The sequence below is a fragment of the Ambystoma mexicanum genome, chromosome 1p (assembly GCF_040938575.1).
Source record: "Ambystoma mexicanum isolate Mex_15411 chromosome 1p, UKY_AmexF1_1, whole genome shotgun sequence".
NCBI lineage: Eukaryota > Metazoa > Chordata > Amphibia > Caudata > Ambystomatidae > Ambystoma > Ambystoma mexicanum.
In genome coordinates, this window is record NC_090921.1 from 1129553717 (window position 1) to 1129566755 (window position 13039).

The 13039-nt window shown below is 44.8% G+C and overlaps 1 long non-coding RNA gene across 4 annotated transcripts in view; it reads left to right on the forward strand.

The window, feature by feature from the left end:
- LOC138449617 (uncharacterized) overlaps positions 1–13039 on the forward strand; it is a 166036-nt gene that overhangs the window by 38138 nt on the left and 114859 nt on the right. For 2 of the 4 annotated variants that reach the window (XR_011260174.1, XR_011260175.1), the window contains exon 4: positions 8793–8874. The exons of the other annotated variants lie outside the window; for them this stretch is intronic. This is a non-coding gene — a long non-coding RNA (uncharacterized lncRNA). The remainder of the gene's footprint in view (positions 1–8792; positions 8875–13039) is intronic. 4 annotated transcript variants of the gene reach the window in all.

Genomic DNA, 13039 nt, shown 5'->3' on the forward strand with positions numbered 1-13039 from the left:
GCATCTTGGTGGGTTCTGGAATGGAGGGATGGGGGCATCTTGATGTGGGTCTGGAAGGTTAGTGGCATCTGGGTCTGAGAGGGAGGTATGGGGCGTGTGGGTCTGGAGAGCAGGATGGGTGCATCTTGCTGTGTGGAGGGAGGATGGGGCATCATGGTTTGGGTCTAGGGGGAGGGATGGGAGGATTGTGGGTTCTGGCCTGCACGGTTGGTGGGATCTGGGCATCTTGGTGTGGGTCTGGAACGGAGGGATGGGGAATCTTAGTGGGGTCTGGAATATTGGTATTTGGCATCTTGATATGTGTGTGTGTGTGTGTAGGGAGCGATAGGGATTGGATTGGGTCTGGAGGGCGAGTGTGGGCTTCTTGTTGGAGTTTGGATTGGAGGGAGCGGGACATCTTGGTGGGGTCTTGATGGTGGCATGGGGCATATGTGGGTCTGGCGGGTGGGATGGGTCATATAGTTGTGGGTGGAATGGGGGTATCTGTGCGGTTGGGGGTGTGTGATGGGACATCTGCGTGGGGGGTCTGGAGCGTGGGATGGGGTCATCTTGGTGTGGAGGGAGGGATGTGGGCACATTGCTGTTTATTTATTTACAAAGTGCTCTTCACCCTGGGGTATCTCGGCGCATTACAAGAATATGCATTTACTTAGTTACAGTACAAAGATTGTTTATTTTTAAAGCGCTCCTCACCCTGAGGTAACTGGGCGCATTACAAGAACATGCATTTACTTACAGTACAAAGGATTACAAGTTATAATACAATACAGTATCGTATAGAGTACAAGTGTGGGTAGGTACAGTTTGAAACATATAAGGCTAACATTGAATATGCTTAGGTTAGTATACAGAGAAGGCACTTGCGTTGTTGGTGAGGTCCTAGTGGAGGACAACTAGCACGATGGGAGATCTTTGGAAGTGAGCCAAAGTTTGGTGTTTTTCCTGAAGTTGTAGAAGGATTGGTCAGCTCTTAAGGTGGTGGGTAGGGAATTCCAAAGTTGGGACGCCGTGGCACTAACTTGTTTGCACAGGCTCAGGGAGGAGTCTAAATAGAAACCCAAGGTTTTTACCTCTCTGGCCACCTTGATGTCATTACCATCAATGCTGAAAGAGAGATATTGATTGCTCAGTTTCTTCTGGTTAGAGAGGGTTTCTAAGAGCAGCAGCTCAGTCTTCTCATCATTCAGACACAGATCATGCATGGCCATCCATGCCCGAATGATGAGATAGATTTTGTTGATCAGGGCTAGATCCTCCTCATAGTTGCCTGTCGGAGGTATAAGGATCTGGGAGTCATCTGCATAGTTAGTGTAGGTGACACCCAGATAGTCTTAAGTCATCAAACAGTGGTTTAGTGAATACATTATACATGGTAGGCGACACACATGATCCTTGCGGAACTCTACAAGTTATGGGGATAGGATCAGCGGCTGCTGGGGATAAAAACAACTCTTCGATCTGTTGTTTAAGAAGGATTGGATCCAAGCCGTTGCTTCTGCTGAGAAATGGGTCGCTGAAGATAGATGTTTGCAGAGCACCTTATGGTCAACCAGGTCAAAAGCGGCTGACAGATCCAGCAGAAGCAAGAGGGCAGATTTACCTTTGTGTTTTAGGTCGTCAATCTGGATCTTGAGGACGATCAGGGCTGTTTCAGTCCCGTGTTGGGGTCTGAAGCCAGATTGTCGAAGTCCTAGTAGGTTATTAGTCTCTAAGTATGATTGAATCTGGACGTAGACTGCTTTATCGATGATCTTTAATAGGAAGGGTACAGTAGTAATAGAAGCGAAATTGGGCCCTAAAGTTGGAACCGTCCTTTGCTAAGCTCTGGCTATTTTTATGCTGGTCTTGGTGGTAATGCAAAGTCACAGGTTATGTTTGAGGTGAAGCCCACTATCAAACTTAAAGAGGACTGGTTTTATTTTGCCAAATTAGAGGTTAGGACTGTGCCCCAAGAAATACGTACTGTTTACAAAGAAATCCTAACACCTCTCAAACTCTCTCCCTAAAAAGAATCAGGGACCAACTACCCAAAAACCTTTCCAAGCTGCCCTCCTCATTTGCAACAGATGGCACTCATAATTGTTTTTTAAGAAAATATATATGACTATTGCAAAATGTCTTTAACATTTTTAAGAGACAGTAAAACAGGGTTAAATTACAATAGAAAAAAAAACAACAAATATTCTTTGAAAAAGAAAAGGGAAAACAAACACCAAAAATCTGTATGCCAACCCAACAAGTTACTGTGAAATCAATATATCACTATATTAGAAAACAACCAGCATTCCTGAAAGGAAAAACAATTACTAAAAGTTAAATGTGATTTCATACATGACCATTAACACCATTATAATACAAAACACAATTGTATACTAAACCAACCAGATGACACTGAATATGTTATTAGCATCCATATAGGTGTATGATTGTGATGTCTAATATTGAAACCCCTATATTAGTACTGAGATTCTTTAGATGACGCTAAGTATAATTCCGCTTTTAATGCCTTATTAGGACTGTGACGTTAATCTCGAAAATGAAACACAAAAGCAAAAATTGTGAATGAGACTTTTTCCAAAGAGGTGGAGATGAGGTGGCAGGGTTTTTTTGGATGGTAAAAAGGTCAAAGAAATACATAAGTACTTAATGTGTATTGTTCTTAAAATTACACCTACCGCTATTTGCTCTGAAAGCGGCGCCTGCCGTGGTGCGGCTTGTATGTTATGACTGCGGCTGCCTGCGGCTAATTAATAGTATCTTCTCTGCTGCCACGCTACTTTCGTAGTCGCTCGGATTCTTCTGGTAAAATAGAGAAGAATCCAGATGGTATAATTGTCGTCCTTACTCCTAGACAATGCACTTGTTTTTAATTTTTTTGATGAAGAAATGCAGTTTAAAACTCACGTATTCTCCTTTGCTTACCGAGTGTGTCTCACGCCGTCTGCCCCAACTCTTCCCAGCACCTCCTTGGTGCTCTGTCGTATCTCAATCACGTGACTTCTACACGTATCCTTCCATCCTGATATTTATGCGGTTGCGTCAGCATAATGCGTGGACACAAACGAAGGGCAGGGCTTTTAATATTCCTTACAATGCTGTTGGTATTGCAGTTCGCCATATTGAGGGACCTTAAACTATGGCTAAGTTCATTCAACAGTGGCGTGCTCGCAATGATGCACACACTTTTCGGCAGATTTGATTTAACTTTGCAGTTATATCAAAGTGAAAAAAAATGTTTTTGTTACATATCTTAGTGCTTTATGAATGTTCTTTTTGCTACATTTTGGAATCCAAATTGTGTTCCTGTTTGGGATCTCGTGACAACAGCCGTACTTAGTGTGCACGGGTTATCCTTTTATTTACAAACTTTTTTCTTTTTATTTACTATTTCTTTTGCTTATTGGCTTTCTCTCAATAAACAACCCTAGTCAGTTCTTGTTGGTTTGTGGCTATTTCACAAAAACTCATGTGAGGCCAACACAGGTTCTCCAGAACAGAGTAACTTATGGACTTTAATTTGCATTTATGCAAACCAATAGCATTGTTTGTGGTGAATCATCTGTATTCTCATACTTAAAGCAAACTTTGTAAATTCAAATATACTTACGGCTTGAATTTATAGTGTTCCCATCTATGAGTTCATTGAGTCCCAGCTCCACAGAGTTACAAAGATAAATTAGTCTCTGTTCTTTGTCAAATAATCTTTTCTTATTTGAGGTTGTGACATCTTTCTGATCCATCTGGGACAGTACACCCCATGTAAGAGATTCTGGTGTGTGATCCATAGCCAAGAAATATCCCACTAATGGGGTTGTTATGTTTTTATTTCTTATACAGCTTTTATGTTCTGTAATCCTTGTTTTTATTTTCCTTTCTGTCATACCGATATAGATTTTCTTGCAGGGACACCAGATCACATAAACTACCATTTGCGAATTACAATTGGTGAACTGTCGCTGTTGCCACAGCTTCTTAAGGCCTAAATCCACTTCCTTTGTGCATTTCATACTTGAACAACAACTGCAACTACCACACAGTGTGTGCCCAGTTAGTCTAGGCATACCCCAAGTCTCAGTTAAGGATCTTTTGAGATTATTTCAAAGAGATATCATTACGGGTGACCAAATCTTTTATGTTTGGACCTCTCTTAAACGCACATAGCGGTCTGGTGATCGGACATTCGCCAGAGTCCAAGATGTGCCAGTTGCGCTTAATAATGGCATTTACTTTATTTGAGAGTGTGTTGAATGTACTAACAAACACAATTTGTTCGTTATCTTTAGGTTTAAGAAGATATTCTAGCAGGGCTTCCCTATTGTTGTTCTTTGCTCTTTTACAAGCTCTCTTTACAATTTTTTCTGGATACTCTCTTATTCGAAGTTTTGACCTTAAAGTTGCTGCTTCTTGTTCAAAGATGGCCGTGTTGGAACTGTTCCGCTTAAGGCGTAGAAACTGGCCCCCTGGTAAGTTCTCTCTGATGTGGCTGGGGTGGCAACTATTGTACTGCAACAAAGAATTTCGATCAGTTGTTTTGTGGTACGGTTTCACTTTTAAAGTGTTGTCAGTAGTGTCCGCCCAAATCGTAATATCGAGGAAATTAATTTCCACTATGCTTGTTGTTGCCGTGAATTTCAAAAATTGATTTAGTACATTGAGCCTATTCTTAAATTCTTCAAATGTGGTTGTGTCTCCGTCCCATATTAGCAGAATATCATCTATAAAGCGCCTTCCAGATCTGGAGATGGCATAGAAATGGATTGGACGTACTATAAATTACACTTTTTTTGAAATATTCGACAAACAGGTTAGCCGCTGATGGGGCCACAGATGACCCGTGAACTTGTTGAAACAGTTGATGGTTGAAACTGAAATAATTTTCTTTCAGAGACATTGTGGCACACCATAAAATAAATCTGTTTGGACAGTCTCCTACAGTTCTGTTTGTAAGTAGTACTTCTTCTAGGACCTCAAGGGTTAAATCTTGAGGAATGCACGTGTAAAGAGACACTATGTCCAGACTCATTAGCATTTGATGTTTGCTGTCAAAAGGGTAATTTTCAATCAGAGTCATAACTTCTGTGTTGTCTTGTATATATGAATACATCTCCAACACAAAGGGCTTCAAGTACTTGTCCGCAAACAGAGGTTCAAGTAGAGATCCCAAACCTGACGCAATCGGGAGACCTGGGGGGTTGGATAATGATTTATGAATTTTTGGCAAAATATAAAATTTTGGGATAGATGGTTTGTTTGCCGTTAGCAATTCATACTCTTGCTTACAAATCCAACCTCTTTCCAAAGCTTTACTTACTTTCACTTCTATGATTGATTTCAAACGTGGTGTGGGATCTTCTTGTATTGTTTTATAGAATGATGTATCATCTACCTGTCTGGTACATTCAGAAATGTAAAAGTCTCGGTTCAAAAGCACAATTGCTCCACCTTTGCCTGCTTTTCTCACTACAATTTGTTAATTGTTTTTCAATTGATCAAGCGCTTTCCGTTTTTCACGTGTTAGGTTTTGAAAAAAATGGGTATTCATATTGTTTTTTCAAGTAGTTTTAATTCTGCTAGGACCCGTTCCTCAAACACTATTGCTTCAGGTGTCGGACTTGAAAGTGGAGGATGAAAATCTGAGGGATTTTTTAAACCACTGTTGTTTTTTTTCATCTTTGTAGTTTTTATCTTGAAAAAATTGCTTTAGATGGATTTTCCGAAACAATTGATGGGTTTCTGTTTGCATACTAAAGCCATCATAACTCGTAGTGGGCACAAATCCTAGGCCTTTGTTTAACAGGTTTTCTTCTGTTTTCCAAGGGATGTAACTAGACAAGTTCACTAGTAGCCCCTGGTACCCCTGGTTTGGCGTGGGGCATAGTCCCATGCCTCGTTGTGCGTTTCGTCCTCTAAAAAACGTTGTCTCTGTGGTGGAGGGCCTTGTATGTCTCTGGAGAGTCTGTTGTAATTCGACCCTCCGCTGTTGTTCCGTCTGCCCCTACCTTGTTGTCTCATGGACGCCCGCTATTTTTCTGTGCTCTAAATTTAGAGGAGCTATCTTCTCCAGAAGCCCCTGAATGGTCTCTCCGTTGTTTTGTGAACTGAATTGCCTGATTTTTCGAGGGGTCATACCCTTCTTGAATGTATTTAAACGCTTTCTCATGTGAGAATTCAATCAGATCTTTTTTCATCCTCTTAATTCTTTCTTTTGTGGTATACTCTTTGAAATCTGTCATGTCCTTCATGATTTCTTCCAATATACGTTTAAAGGTCTCAAGGGGGACTGTTTAACGGTCTTTTTTAATTTTGAAAAAGTAGATTTTCCACACTTTTTGCGTTAGCAGTAAGTGCAGGTTTATTCATCAATTAGAGTGTGGACTCATGTTCCCAATTGTGGTCAGCCGACATGTGTTTCGACCTCGTGGGTCTTTATCAAGGCTAGAATGGTGGTTGGGTGTTGGCCCTGGTGGGGTCCTGTGCTTAGTCTATCCAGGTCCTCTGTGTCCACAGCTGGGGTCCTCGTTGGCCCTTAGGTTAGTTCTGTGCATTGGCGCCATTGCGTCCTCGGTTCTTGGCCGTAGTAATAGGTCTGAAGTTAGTGGGGATACTCAGGTCTAGAGAGGGTTTCTTAAGGAGTGGGAGTACCCATGAGTTTTTGAGATTAGTGGGGGCGGTACAAGTGCGGAAGGATGCACTGATAAGCGTAGTAATAAAAGGGGCTAATTCCCTGGCAGCTTCTTTGATGGTTGATGCTGGGCAGGAATCTCCTTAGCAGTTAGAGGGCTTAAGTGAAGCTATAATGTTTTACACTTCAAGGGTGGATACTTGGGTGAATCTGAATCGTTGAGGCTGTTTAGGAATGTTAGGACCGGATTTCGGGATGTTTACTTGAGTTGGAAGGTTACTTTTGTAGAGGAAGTCCCAGATAAGACCTGCCCCCCATTGCGAGTTGCCAGTAAGGTACTCGCCAAGGTATGTGACGTACGAGGATCAGCTGAACCAACAAAGGGCTGCAATGGGCCTCTGCCCTGTGTACATTAGAAGATCAATACCTGTTGAAATGCCCATAACCAGGCAACCCTGGGCAGCACGGTACCCAATCAGACAACCGTACCTGCCATTGGTACGAAACGACGAGTATTTACAGACTGTCCATGAGGAGACCTCGAAGGCCTTAATGGAAGGCCAATGGAAATGGACTAAGGGTCTTGGCAGCCCCGAGAACAACCAGAAGTGGCTACTGAAAGCTATGCATACCAGTACCGACAACTGCGAGTAGAATTGTAATGGACGAAGGGGAGAGACACTGTGAAAACGTATGAGAATGGTGCCATGAGACAAGATGGAAGCAACCACCTTATTGAACGTGTGTAAATAAGCTTGAAACGCAAGATGTTAAGTAATCGATACCGCCTGCAACGCTTAAGTAGAAGAATAGAGCGGCATGCGCCAACTATATATGTCTACCTCAATACAGCACAATGTACACGTGTGACTCCATTTTGTTTGAGCAGAAGGATGCCCAGGCCCAACTGGCTGTTTCACATCTAGGTCCAAGCTGAGGAAAAGAGCGGGATCGAAACTTAACATAGGATGGCTCATGCCGGGGAAATCGAGGTCAACCAGAGAAGGGGAGGTGAGCATGAGCTCACGAGGCTCCAACTTCAGAGCATGCCAGCCTGCCCGTGAAGGTCAAGATAAGAGAGGCCCATGCAGGTGGCCAAGCGAACACGGAATCAAAAGCACGAAAAGACTGAGAACTGAAGCAGATTCACGGTGGACCAACACGTGACCAGACAGGCACGAAGATGTACCACCTCCTGATGTCATCCAGAAACAGAGGGTGCCATAACTTTTCCTGATAAGAGACTGCAGATCCAAGGCCATACCCAGCCAAATAATTGGCACAAAGCCCTAAACCACTGATTGATGGAAGGGAGGCAGGGTGAATCTTGGGACACCAGGTACCAGGGTGTCTATTCTGCATGCTGCTAATTAAAGTGGAGATTTATGTTTAGGGGTGTAACTTGCCCAATCACAATGGACCATGTAATCTAGGGTCCCATAGAGACTGTAACCAATAGGACGTCGTACTTTTAGTGACGTCAATCACGTGTGCTGAAGAGGGATAGGCATAGACGCCCACCTGATAAGAGTTATCCAATCCGTATGCCTTATTTTCATATACATATATAACACCTATACTTAAGTTACCTTTCCCAACCAATTATATTGCATGATGATTTTTTTATAGAAGTGCATGTCAATGATGACGAAGTTTGCCCATAAAAGAGGCTGTTGTACTGAAGTTCAGGGAAGTCGGGGCGAGACAGGTGTTGGTGATGCTGCGGATATCCATAAGCTGATGTATGTATCATTAAACGGACTTCCCTTTGCCAACTTACTGAGTCCCTAGTATTGGTTTGTGCTGGAGTATGTAAGTCCTGCACCCTGTCCTCACACTGTGCAGCTATCTTGTATTACACGTTTTCGAGGGTGAGTGCTGACCAATAGGCCCGTCAGTAATTACCTCTCCTCGTCAACACTTGGTAGGTAGCAAAGGATGGTTTTGGCCATCAATTATTCATAATCGAGTAATATAGTTATAAAACACCCTTAGACCGACGGCGCGAAGTTACTCTAGGCCTCCGGTTACATCGTGAGTCCTTTCGCTATTCCGGCTGAGTAGGCCGAGAAGCTTCCCGTGGACAGTGATAGTATATTTACACCCAAAAAATCTGCAGTGGGTCTGAAGGAACCCGCTTTTCCAAGCATAACCCTTTTCATTCCCACAGGAAGCGGATCGGACGAAAACCATAAAGCGGGAAGAGGAAAGGGCGGTGATCCCGGAGATACAGAGAGGAAAAGAGACGATCGGTGAGTGAAACAACGAAACTCGTTACCTTGGCAAATGACTTGTAGGCATTAGAGTAAGTGGGGGGAAAGGTAACAGAGGGTGGCGGAGAAAGATAAATTAGTTAGAGAAGACGGTATACATATATAGTGGATTAATGACTCGAGTATAAAAGGAAGACCTATATAATAGAATATCAGGGGGGCACCTGAGCCAAAACGTAATAGAATTCCAGGGGGGCACCTGAGCTAAAATGTAATAGAATACCAGGGGGGCACCTGGGAAAGGTAAAAACGTAAAAGGAATACCGGGGGGGCACCCGAGACTAAAAACGGTAAGGGATACCGGGAGGGCACCCGAGAAAAAAACTGTAAAATTCGCCTTGTTCCTGCGCTTTAAAGAGTGGTCAGAAGGAACTTGAAACCAGAGCCCACAAAGAGTGGGACGCTAGGCTACGATGACGTTTAAAGACGTCATAAAGGGGTAGTTCAAATCCCATGACGGGGTAATAATTAGAAGGCAGGTATAAGTTGCCCAGCTGGTGTCTGTCTAGGCTGTCAAGCGTCTGTCATAAGTGTCTTGCTATATGTGAATGCGCAATAAATGTATTGATGCTTGAGTGAAATGCATTTTGGTTTTTGCGATTCTGTAACTGAGAGGGAATCGCCAGTGAATTGATGGTTTCTGTTGAGTACATTTATGGTATACATTTTGGCGGGAAAAAGTGGATTGGAGCTTGCGGTTATGGTGCTCGCTCATATTGGTAGAGAGATTTGAGTTATTGTGTAAACGTTGTGGGTATTGAAGTGAGAAGATGGAGGTCGCCCCGCTTATGCATCTATGTAAGCAATTGCCTAAGCACGCAGTGAAGTTGAAGAAATATAGCCAAGAATGGGTTAGGGGTACTGCCAATAAAATGTTTATGCCTTGGCCCCAGAACGGGTCGTTATCTAAGGCTGTTTTGCAGCACATGACAACCTTCCTACATGCCACATATACGGGCAAGAAGCTTGAGAAACGCCTTGCCGTTCTCGAGTTATGGAAGATGTTTGAACAAACAAAAGAAGAAGACCCACCTGCAGACTGGATATTAAACGTATGTACAGAGGGGGTAAAATGCCTAGTGCGCCACCGGCCCCGCCGGAACCAGTCTTTGAGGGAAGCAAGTCAGAGGGTCTTTACCCGTTACAAGAGCTCAAAGCAGCCAAGGGTTATAGCAACCCCGCGTATGAGTCACTTGCATTCAGTAGTGACGAAACTAAAGAGGAGGAGCGGGAAATCGTTCCAGCCTCCGCCGTCCCAAGGGACAAGGAGAGGCACGGAAATGGACGAAAGGATCAGGCACAAACTAGTGCACCTTTCGATAAGGAGAGAGAGGGAAGGAAGCGGAAAGAAAGTGATGAGATGACACTCGCAAAAGACAAATGGATGGGAGGACAGATATTGTTAAAGTTAGATGGAAAGGGGAGTAATGATGCAAGGCCACGAGGAAGGCCTGACGAAAAGCAGAGAAGGGAAAAGGATAGGGAGACAAGGGATGAAAGAAATAGAAAGAAGGACAGGCTGAGGCGAGAACTTTATCGCGAAGAGCAAGGAATACCGCTCAGTCGCACCCAGTATGCAGCCTACGAAAAATACAGACCGAATATGTTGAAGTTAGAGGACGAACGTAGGGTGCATGAAAGGAACGAAGAGATTAGAAAGGCAAAAGAACGTAGAGACGAAAGGATGCTGGAAGTAGATAAGATTAGAGAGGATTCAAGGAAACGCAAGGAAGGAGACGAGGAAATAGAACGTAAGCATAGACAAAGGGTGCGAGATTTAGAATATTTGCAGCGGGAAGTGAAGAAACCCAATCCTGTTGTAGACTGGGAGGACATAGAAGAGTTCTTTCCAGCAAGTGATGCAGTACCAGGTACAAGCGGGAGAATTATTGATGATGACTTCGACACCAGAAGCATCGGGGAAGCGATTGATAAAATATATGATGAAACGGGACTGGAACGAATCACCCAAGAAGGAAGGGAAGATGAGCGCTTAGAGAGCACTCAGTTATATGACACTGAGGATGTCACCCAAAGTAGTGGGAGTAGGGGACGTTCCCTAGATAGACTAGAAGATAGGCAGAATGAAGATGATGCAAGAAGTTGTGCAAACTGGGAGTATTCAGAGTCTGACTCTGATGGGGACACGGAAGAAGCGATGTATGACGAAGGGAGACGGCACGAAAGGCGGCTCCCAGGGAACCGAGGGGTACAATGTTCAGATGCTAGAGGGTCCACAAGTAGGACTGTCAGGAATGGCACTCTGTCAAGAGTGGCACAGGGTACCCAAGTAGGGTTTGGGTGGCTGTGCTGAGCTAAGGTAGCAGATAAGCACACACAGCAGGAAGTTCAACAAGAAAGAAGAGAAGGAAACAGTAGCTGTGAGCCAAAAGGGGCAAAAGATACAAAGGTACAAACAAACTGGATTCCCTCTTGGGGTGTATGCTGAAATGGGAGAGAGTATTCCACGAACCTTAGGAAACTCCAGCCTTCTGCACAGATTGCTATAACAGAGGCCCACGCTGTATGCTCATGGCTGGGAACAACAGCAGTGGATGTCTAACACTGAAAACGCGACAAAGGAAGGGGCAGAGGTTGCCTGCCGGAAACCAACAGGCAAGCTCTGTACAAAGGGATTACATAAGACACATGAGAAGACAAGAACAGAAATATCCAGCGAAAAGGAAGTCAATGAGCAATCTAGCAGAAGGAAATGAAGGAAAGGCAGTTAGACTGAAATAGATAACCTAAGGTGGAGTACAGAGGACTCAAGAAAGAGAACAAGGAGCAGCAGTCAGGAAAACAGAAGGCTGCAAAGTAGGAAGCAGGTCTGCAGTCAAGAGTGGCATTAGGTGCAGGCAAACTGTATTGGACTGCGGAGGACTGTATTAGGCTGAAAGGCAGGGAGTCCAGAAGAACAGGACAGAGAGAGATTAGTAGTAGGCGACAGACGGAGAGCCCAAAAGAATAGGGCCGCTAGGTAGGGAGCCCAGAGGAGCAGGGCTGTAGGCAGCGAAGAGGTGCAGGCTGCAAGGTAGGGAGCCCAGGGAACAAGGGCTTGGAGACAGCAGAAGGTTGCAAGCTGCACGGTAGGGAGGACTAGGGCTGTAGGCAGCCGTAGTGAGGCAGGCTGCAGGGCAGGGAGCCCAGAGGACAAGGACGGTAGGCAGCCGGAGTGAGGCAGGCTGCAGGGCAGGGAACCCAGAGGACAAGGATTGTAGGCAGCCGGAGTGAGGCAGGCTGCAGGTCAAGGAGCCCAGAGGAGCAGGGCAGCAAGGAGTGAGCCCACAGAAGCAGGGCCGCTGACTGTAGAGGGCTGCAGAGGACTATAATAGGCTGCAAGGCAGGAAGCCCAGAGGACAAGGGCTGTAGGTAGAAGGCAGCGGAGCGTGATCGTCTGCAAGGCAGGGAGCCCGGAAAGGGCACTGGAACAAAATGGGATAATGCAGCAACAGGAACAACATACAAAGTAAAGGGTCAAGGCAAACAGGAGCGTGGAGAACTCAAGATGCAAGACACTGTGCTCCTGCAGGCAGCTGCTTATATACAGCCCTGCCCTGTTCTGAGGCAGGCTAATTGACAGCACCTGTAGCAGCACACCTGAAGACAATCTGCCTCCTCCCTCTCTGGTCCTGAGCAGGTGGAAGCAGCACTGGCCACTAGGGCTTCTGGGGATTGTGGTCCCAATAACGATGAATGAGAATAGCCAGGAATTGAGGACTGCAGCCAGGTGCATTATGGTAAATGTAGTTAATTGAATAAAATAAGAAAGAACCAAAGTTGAGCAAATGGAAATAAAAGACCAAGGCGTAAAAGGGAGTTGTTCAAGGAGTGTTAGGAGGATAAATGAGTACCAAGTAATCCATGATGGTTGCCAATGCATGCGCCAGCGGCGCGGGCATGACAAGGACACCGAAGTCCGCTGGACAGTCCAGCCGACACAAAGAGATACCCCATGGTAAGAGGGGGGCATCAGCCCCTGCCTATGCGGACAGGCTAAGAGCATTACCAGGCAGGCAGCAAGGCGGAAATGCCACCCTGGCAAAAGACCAGAAAGTTAGAGAGGATTGCGCATTCCAATTCCCACTGCTAGAGAAAGTGGGAGTAAGACCGCAATATATTCCATGGCCACACATGGACCGGG